This window comes from Lacerta agilis, chromosome 9 (genome assembly GCF_009819535.1).
Source record: "Lacerta agilis isolate rLacAgi1 chromosome 9, rLacAgi1.pri, whole genome shotgun sequence".
Classification (NCBI taxonomy): domain Eukaryota; kingdom Metazoa; phylum Chordata; class Lepidosauria; order Squamata; family Lacertidae; genus Lacerta; species Lacerta agilis.
Window position 1 is genome coordinate 9891488 of NC_046320.1, and position 8833 is coordinate 9900320.

An 8833-nucleotide genomic window follows, 5' to 3' on the forward strand; every position below is an offset into this window, starting at 1 on the left:
AGAGACACATGGTTCTTAACTGAGATAATAAACCTGGGTCTGGGCTACGCTAGCTCAGATTGTAAGTGGTGGGGGAAAATTGTGGGGTCAATGCGTCACCATACCAAAAATAAATAAATAAACAGTAAACTAGAAGTTGAGGGAAAGGGTTCTAACTTATTGTCAATGGTGAGTTTTAAATAGAGATGTTTGCCTTATCTCACCTGCAGTGGTACACCCCAGAAACAGGTTTAGCACTTAAAGAGAAAACTAGTATACAGTTTCTCTGAAAAAACGTCAGTGAAGTAGCACATCTCAGTTTCTGGTGGTTGTTCCAAGAACTAACGAGTGCTTTCCCTTCTGCTTTATAACCAGATGTTACTGGTGAAGAACAATAAATTGGGGGAGAGGGGAGACCAGAAAGAGATTTGGATTCTGTATAGAAAGCCTGTTCTAACCTCACAAACTTTGGGTCAAAAGGTGATTTTTGGAATCCACGTATTGTTGGGGAGGCTAGCTAGTTTTTCAAAAAAGACATTTTTATTTGGTTTTCAATTATTCAAAACAGTAAAGAGCAACAGAACATTGTCAAGAGACCCGAGAAATCAAGGGGTGGAGGAAGAAGCGGAAGAGGAAAAGCTGCCAGGACCGCAACACAAGATTAATTTGCTTATAAATAAGAAACTTAAGAAGAAGAAGAGTTTGGATTTGCTATCCCGCTTTATCACTACCCAAAGGAGTCTCAAAGCGGCTAACATTCTCCTTTCCCTTCCTCCCCCACAACAAACACTGTGAGGTGAGTGGGGCTGAGAGACTTCAGAGAAGTGTGACTAGCCCAAGGTCACCCAGCAGCTGCATGTAGAGGAGCAGGGACGCAAACCTGGTTCACCAGATTACGAGTCCACCGCTCTTAACCACTACACCAAAGATGTACATAAAGGCATTCATTGTATTGTCAAAGCATGGGGATGCAGAATGAAAGCAGGTAAAATGTGGTTTGTATGCTCAATTAAGAGATTAACCATTTCCATTTAAAATGGGTGGGGAGAGTTATATTTTGTGTTTCGTTGTTAACAAATGCTGTAAGTGTGCAATATCAATGCAAAATTGTCCTTGCTTTGTCGCCTAGTCACTTGGCATTTGTAAGTTAATTTTTCCAGAAGGGATATTTCCTACACTTTGGTATACCAAGTTTGTACATTCACCAATGTCTAGCCATAATTGCTCTTGCCACTTTTGGTAGTTATGACACTAACTCTTTGCAGTGTAGGGTGTAGTTTTCATCTTCAAAATAGTTAAGCAGAGCTAGCTGGGGAGATGGGGAAAGCTCTTTGCCTATAATTTTACTGATTTCCTGAAATACTTGAATCCAGAAGGTTTGGGCCTTTCCATATTGCCACCAAAGATGGAGGGAAGTCTCCTTTGCAACCCCACCAGTATCTTGATGAGAAAGAGAGATACCTATATGACAGCTAACAAGGTGTCATAGACCATTTGTGTATTAACGTTAACTCCCTGTTTCTTGGGAAGATTGATTTTAAAGGACAACTTCATAATTTGGTCTACTGTTCTTCTATCAAAGATGAACTCGAGCTTTTTCCCACATCGACTTGATTCCGTTTAAATTGCTTGGATGCTTAGTTACCAGTAGTTAGTTGCTTATCAGTCAATGAGTAAAAGAACATGAGAATTTAGAAGAAAGCAGAAGTAACCATTCAGAGGAAGGAGACAGGAAGGTGATAGTCCAAATTGCTCCACTTCCTCACAGCGCTGATGCAATAAGGACTCTGGTGAAATATTTTCAAGCTAATTTTATTTGCATCTTCACATACTGCCGCTTTTTCTTGTTTTGTTTGTTCACCTGTATGTTTCTGGGCACGATTGCCTGATCATGACCTATAAAGCCCTACTTAGCTTAGATCCAAACTATCTGAAAATCTGTATTCCTTCATACAATTTTCTGTTTTATAATTTAAAACACTCATTTTACATCCTTAAGATGTCAATGACTTCCCTTCTTCTCTTTCCATGTTACAGATAGGTAGCCGTGTTGGTCTGCCATAGTCAAAACAAAACAAAATAAAAAATAATTTTAAAAAATCCTCCCAGTAGCACCTTAGAGACCAACTCTTAGAGCCAGTGTGGTGTAGTGGTTAAGAGTGGTAGACTTGTAATCTGGGGAACCGGGTTTGTGTCTCCACTCCTCCACATGCAGCTGCTGGGTGACCTTGGGCTAGTCACACTTCTCTGAAGTCTCTCAGCCCCACTCACCTCACAGAGTGTTTGTTGTGGGGGAGGAAGGGAAAGGAGAATGTTAGCTGCTTTCGGGTAGTGAAAAGCGGGATATCAAATGCAAACTCTTCTTCAACTAAGTTTGTTCTTGGTATGAGCTTTCGTGTGCATGCACACTTCTCTTTCCATGGTTCATTTTACATATGATAAATCCCTGCATATTTTACAAAACTATACTATTCAGTGTTCCATTATTGCATCCATTAAAAAGCTCTGGAGCCCGACTGCTACTTCCTGGTAAGCTACACCTTCTATTGTGTGGGCTAGGTAGTCCCTCCCCTTACCTGGCCAGTCCCATGGCAACACCTCCCCCAGGCGGGATTGGGTGCCTAGCTGGGTAGGCGGAGACCCCAGGTATCAGGTATCCCTCCTGGGGGAAGGCAAAGCCAGTCCGAACTACCAGGTGTCGCCCAGGAGCTCAAGGGGCTGCACATGACCACGCAAACGTCGCCCCCCATTTGATGTGGGGAGCGATCATTACAAAACTATACCATTCAGTGTTCCATTATTGCATCCATCAAAACTTGTTTACACTGTTGAATTTATCTTAATGCTGCCAGCGTTTTCATCTGTACACAATTATTTCCCATATATTCAATAAATGTTTTCTAATCTTCTTTAGACGTATGTTCTTCTTGTTCTCTTATTCTATATGCTAAGTCTGAGAGTTGTGCATATTCTGTCAACTTAAATTGCCATTCTTTAGTTGGGACCTTGCTCGTTTTCCATTTTTGGGCTAACAAAACATGGGCTGCCGTAGTGGCGTACATAAATAACTTTTTTTGACACCAGGGAATTTCAGTCTGAGAGGGGGCGTTCTCAGTGGCGGCTGCCAGACTTTGCCATTCCCTCCCTGGAGAAGCCAGACTGGGTCCCTTCTTGCTGTTCTTTGACCGGCAGGTAGAAACCTTTTTGTTCCAACCGGCTTTTTGGAAGTGACTGCTTTTAATAAAAGGGCTGGTGCTGTGCTGTTTTCATTGTAACCATTTGTATGGTTTTAATAGATTTTAATACATTTTATCTCACAGATAAGATAAATGCATGCGGACAGGTCTCTCAATGGCTACTAGCTAACTGAAGTTCACCTCTGCATAGCAAATGCTTGCAAATATATATTGGTGGGAGAGAGCAGTTGTATTTGTGTCATGTTTGAGGGCTTCCTAGATGGAAAGAGGACATGGCTTTCCTAATGGAAAGAGGACATGGCGCCAGATGGTTCTTTGGTTTGATCCAACCAAGCTCCTATGTTCAAATGCTGCTCTTACGACCTTATGGTTAAAAGCTCTTGCAATTAGGGTGACTTCCGTCTTCTGCTACATTTTTAGCCATAGCCAGAGAAGATAAAACCAGTGAGGGATGCAAATCAACCGTCCCTCAACTTGTATTGACATGGAACATCTCAAGCGTGTCGCAGGCGCATGATCAGCGCACTAACCACAAGTAAATAACTTCTAACAGGGAAAGCTATTTGAGTCTTGGATCTTGATTTGCTTCTTGATTTGCCAACCATATATATATTAATTTTTATTTATATTTTTCAAATTTATACATTTCACTAATTTTACAATCATTTTTACATTTCAAGACTTGACTTTCTGCGGTTCCTTAAATGTATTTTTAATATTTTCTGCATATCCAAATTAACTTAATTTGCTCATTTATTCATCTTCTTTAAATATATACTCTTATGAATCTGCAGATTATTACAACAATCCTGCCAATGTTCTTATCTGTTTACAATTTATTTGTAAATATTCAATACACCATTTCCATTCTTTTATGAAAAAAATGTTATCTTGATTTCTTTTTCTTCCGGTAAGTTTCGCCATTTCTGCATATTCCATAAGTTTTTGTATCCATTCTTCCTTTGCTGGGATTTCTGCTTCTTTCCATTTATGGGTGAGTAACATTCTTGCCGCTGTAATAGCATATGTGAATAAATTTCTATACATTTTAGGTAGATCTGTCCCTATAATTCCCAAAGGACAAGCTTCTGTTTTTTTTTTTTACAAAGGTTATTTTAAACATCCTTTTCATTTAATTATATATCATTTCCCAATAAGCTTTAATGTTTCTACAAGACCACCACATATGATAAAAAGAACCTTCTTTCTCTTTACATTTCCAACACTTACTTGATTTAGATTTATACATTTTTGCCAATTTACTCAGTGTTAGATACCACCAGAATATCATTTCCATATCATTTTCTCTTAAACCACAACATGCTGTAAATGTTCCCATGCTTCGATTTGCCAAACGTAATTTGGAGCACCTGCGAGAGCTCCAATTGGAGAACAGCCTCTACCAAAGGCCTCATGGACTTTAAAAGGTATCAGTTTTAAAAATATGTAATTTTAAAAGAGCACAGATAAGGGAGCTCTGTGGCTCTCAGTTCAGTCTCTGGACCCCAGAAAAAAAAGATCAAGGAAACTTGGACCGGGGTGGGTGGGGAATCCATGCGCAAAATCTCGAACTAGGAAGGATGTCTTCCACTCTGTCAATCCTCAAACATTCTCCACTCTTTCACTCAGTGATGATGGTGGGAAGTATGATGTTGAATTCAGGACAAAAGGGAGAAATGTGCTAAGAGGAAGGCACGCTTGGCAAACTGTCACCATGATCAACTCCCACCCGGAAACCTATGTCCCCACTGTGGAAGGACGTGTGGATCGAGAATTGGCCTCCACAGTCACTTATGGACTCACTGTTAAGATCGTGTTCATGGAAGACAATCTTACTCAGCTACGAGTGTTTGCCAAACAGAAGATTAGATAGATAGATAGATAGATAGATAGATAGATAGATAGATAGATAGATAGATATAGACATTGCTTTGTAAAATGCAATACATACAAGATACAATAGAGAGAGAGGAGTGCTAGATTTTTGAATGATGTCCAAGCTTTCACTATACACTATATTTTATATTTTACAAAATGGTGAGGCATGTACATACCCTCTCTCTATGCACAGATTATTATATATCTACCAGTACTTATTCACATAGGTAAGTAGGTAAGAGTTAAAGGACCCGTGTACGGTTAAGTCCAATCAAAGGCGACTATGGGGTTGCAGAGTCGGCGTTTGTCCACAGAAAGCTTTCCGGGTCATGTGGCCAGCATGACTAAACCACTTCTGGTACAACGGGACACCATGACGGAAACCAGAGTGCATGGAAACGCCATTCACCTTCCTGCCACAGCGGTACCTATTTATCTACTCACACTGGTATGCTTTCAAATTGCTAGGTTGGCAGGACAGAGCAAGCCCAAGAGGATCAGTGGTTTAGACCACAGTATATATCCTACCTATATAATCAAAGTGATCAAGGTGCACTCAGGAATGAATCATAGAATCTTAGAGTTGGAAGGGACCCCAAATGTCATCCAGTCCAACCCTCTGCAATGCAGGAATCTCAGCTAAAGCATCCATGACAGATGGCCATCCAACCTCTGCTTAAAAACCTCCAAGGAAGGAGAGCCCACCACCTCTCGTGGGAGTCAGTTCCACTGCTGAACAGCTCTTACTGTCAGAAAGTTTTTCCGAATGTTTAGTCGGAATCTCCTTTCTTGCAGATTGAAGCCATTGGTTTGAGTCCTATCCTCCAGAGCCGCAGAAAACAAGCTTGCTCCATCTTCCATGTGACAGCCCTTAAGGTATTTGAAGATGGTGATCATATCTCCTCTTGGTCTCCTTTTCCAGGCTTAACAAACCCAGCTTCTTCAAGTGCTCCTCGCAAGGCTTTGTTTCCAGACCCTTGTTCATCTTGGTTGCCCTCCTCTGCACACGTTCCAGCTTGCCAACATCTTTCTTAAATTGTGGTGCCCAGATTTGCACACAGTATTCAAAGTGTGGTCTGACTAAGGCAGAATAGAGTGGTACTATTACTTCCCTTGATCTGGACACTATACTTCTGTTGATGCTGCCTAGAATAGTGTTAGCCTTTTGTGCTGCTGCATCACACTGTTAACTCATGTTAAGCTTGTGGTCCGCCAAGACACCTAGACCTAGTAAGCCAGGTGTCCCCCATCCTATATTTGCGCATCTGGTTTTTCCTGGCTAAGTGCAGAACCTTACATTTGTCCCTATTGAAATTCATTTTGTTAGCTTGTGCCCAGTTCTCCAATCTGTTAAGGTCATTTTGGATTCTGATCCTGGCTGTAGGCACATAACTGTTGTTTCAGACAAAGATTCTACCCATGATGGTGATAACTGTGTGAGCTCAAGGTGTGCATATGTCCCCAACTTGTAGAACAGGGATGGGAAACCTATGGCTCTCTATAAGTTGTTGGACTCACAACGCCCATCATTGCCAGCCAGCAGAGCCAACGGTTAGGGATGATGGGTGTTGTAGTCCAAAAAGATCTGGGGGATCACAGGTTCTCCATCCCCATTGTTGAATTTGTACATTTCATGGTACAATATGAATTGACCTTTTGTTTCTGTTCAAACACTGCTCAATGGTTTTCATTGCAGAACTGACACCTGTGTTTATCCTCACCAGCATTCTTCACCGAAATAATTGGTTTCTGCAATTCTCAGATGTTATGACTCAGACTGGCTTAAAAAGCTGTCAACATTTGATCCGTTAAGTGTTAATTATTCTCACTGGAGCCAGATGTTCTTCTCTGTTGCACGTCAACATAGAAAAATAGCAGCCAATAACAGCTGCACTGCTCTGATATAGTAAATATTATTTACTGAATTTATATACCGCCCCATACCCAGAGGTCTTCAAAATATACACACAAACTAGTGTCCTGCATTTTGCCCCGATGCAATGTAGAGGTCTCTTGGATATTCATGCTGCTCCAGTTACTTTTATGTCAGCGGAAGCAGCAGATCTGCACATGTGAAGAGTCTGGTTGTTAATACACACACACACACACACACACACACACAAAACCCCCTGCAATGCAGGAATTTTTCACCCAACACGGGACTTGAGGCCACAACCCTGAGATTAAGAGTCTCATGCTCTAACAGTGGATTAAGCATATTTGCAAAAGTCGGTCCTACATGTCTCGGGAAAAGCCAACAATCTCATAAGAATCTTCCACATTCTGATAACTGGTCATGAGGAAGTGACCAAAGGTGGAGAATTGTAAGTTACAAATCTTTTGCCCCAAGTGCAGAGCTGCACAGAAACAACCTGCCTTTCCCACATCCATCGGGTCCAAAATCAGCTAAACACCAATACAGAATATAATATTTGTACTATCTTTTCCAAACATATACAAACCCAAAACCTCCAATTGTCCCTTTTTTCCAGGGATGTCCCTGATTTAGAGAAGCTGTCCTGGTTTCTTATTTGATCCCGGAACGCCCCGCTTTTCCTTAGGATGTCCCTATTTTCATCGGAGAAATGTTGGAGGCTTTGCAGTTATCCGATCCCTCAGCTGCCTGAAGGCAATCCTATATAGGGAAGATTTTTTAAATTGTTTTTTTAAATGCTTTTGTATATGTTGCAAGCTGCCCTGAGTGGCTGGGGCAACCCAATGAGATGGGCCGGTGTATAAATAGTAAAATTATCATTATGCAATGGGATGCTATATTTCAAAAAGTAAAAACCAGGACACCCCGAAAGTTGCTGAGCTTTCTTTAGGAAGACCCCAACATTGATGAGCTTTTTTACAAAAATGCCCCCCCCCAAAAACCCCAGCGATTTTTCTATTGATTTGCCTAAGATCCAGGACAAAGCACCACCTTTTGGAAATTCCCCCAGGACTTCAATGCACCTTGAAATCCTGTTAATGTCCAGAAAAATCTAGACACATGGCAGCCCTACGAGAGAGCAATGGAGGGATGTGTGAGAAAACAGATTGCCTCCAGACCTGACTTTTCCTTCCCCTGCCTTTGTGCCTCTTAGAGTGCTCAGGTTGTCTTGATCTAAACCCACAGCGAAAGCCACACAGGCAGAGCTGAGAAGCCCTCAGGAAACTGACACAAACTCAACTGCTGACTTACCATATCTCTCTCTCCTCCTTTGCCCTTCCCTTCACACCAGTTTTCTTCTCTGCTGAAGCTAGTAAGGGTGGTGGTGCTTATCTGAAAATTAAGACGGCTGCATTGGCTTCTTTTTGCTGCTTCAAATGGTAAATCATTGCAAAACCGATGACTGCAAGGGGAATGGAGATGGGCCGTAATTTTTAATTATCGCCTTCCTAAGAACACTGTTCGTTGCCAAAGTTTACAAGTGACCCTGTATATCATCCTGAATCTGGTAAGTAGGTTCTTTCCTTTCTTTCTTTCTTTCTTTCTTTCTTTCTTTCTTTTCTTTCTTTCTTTCTTTCTTTCTTTCTTTCTTTCTTTCCACTTTCCTCGCTGATTATTAAGGATAAGTCCCAGCACTCTCGCTGAACGTCTCCGCCTTCATCGTTCAGCCCGGACACTGAGGTCCACTTCCGAGGGTCTTCTGGTGGTTCCCCCACTATGAGAAGCCAAGTTATAGGGAACTAGGTAGAGGACATTCTCAGCAGTGGTGCCCTCCCTGTGGAATGCCCTCCCGTCAGATGTCAGGGAGAAAAAGAATTGCACAACTTTTAGAAAGCATCTGAAG